At 35.1% G+C, this 803-nt stretch overlaps 1 long non-coding RNA gene across 1 annotated transcript; it reads left to right on the forward strand.

The window, feature by feature from the left end:
* The first annotated feature begins 77 nt into the window (after positions 1-77).
* LOC107581002 (uncharacterized) lies at positions 78-675 on the forward strand. The gene is made up of 3 exons (XR_001608752.1): positions 78-274; positions 401-478; positions 619-675. It is a non-coding gene; the product is annotated as an uncharacterized lncRNA (long non-coding RNA).
* The last annotated feature ends 128 nt before the right edge of the window (positions 676-803 follow it).

The following is an 803-nucleotide window of genomic DNA, read 5'->3' on the forward strand; positions in this document are numbered from 1 at the left end:
CTATCAAAATAGGGGCGAGACCCTTTTGGGGTATGGGCGTGTTTGTTTTGGTAATTTCAAATGTGAACATTGGCTACCAGAAATCACTTACCCCACCTTTAAATGGATTCTGACACTCCATGATAATTCAAAATGCAGTTTCAGTTTGTTCCATTTTCTTACATTACACCTTATTTCTTCTTTTCTACAGGTAGACAGAACAGAAAGATGTACATACTATATGCCGCTCTTGTCCTTTATGTGTTTATACTGACGCTGGCTGTAGGAATTAAAAGTATGTTGCCTGCACTTTTCTTCCACCCCACTAATTTGTTGATGTCAAATTTAGCAAAACCTGTTGGATCCCACTCAATGCGATTTTTTTACCATAGAGTTTGTTTTTGATTATGATTCTTCAAAGTCTCTCAGGTCAGCCAAGATGTCAATGATCTTAGACTTTCTCTGAAGACCCTTGAGGCCCCCAAAACTCTGCAATTTGGTAAGTAAAGACCACTTTTTCTGTCTTTTGTAAAATAAAATTTTTATGTAGGTGTATCCATATATAAACTGTACTAAAACTACCTGTAATATTAATTTGTGGTCATTTTTCTAATTAATTAATTAATCTTTTCCTCCCAGAAAATGCTCACTTCTCTGAGCATGTGATGCCGGTGCAAGGTGAGGCTCCTCATGACTTGCAGTGAGGTCCAAAGTCTGAGACCACTAGTGAAAATGCTACTAAACTTTCCATTTATATCATTTAATAATAATAAAATATAATTACAAAATATATAATTAGCTTAACAGTTTGAGTAAACAGTTGA

Source organism: Sinocyclocheilus grahami, unplaced genomic scaffold (genome assembly GCF_001515645.1).
Source record: "Sinocyclocheilus grahami isolate Dianchi unplaced genomic scaffold, SAMN03320097.WGS_v1.1 scaffold62130.1, whole genome shotgun sequence".
In the NCBI taxonomy this organism is placed as follows: Eukaryota; Metazoa; Chordata; class Actinopteri; order Cypriniformes; family Cyprinidae; genus Sinocyclocheilus; species Sinocyclocheilus grahami.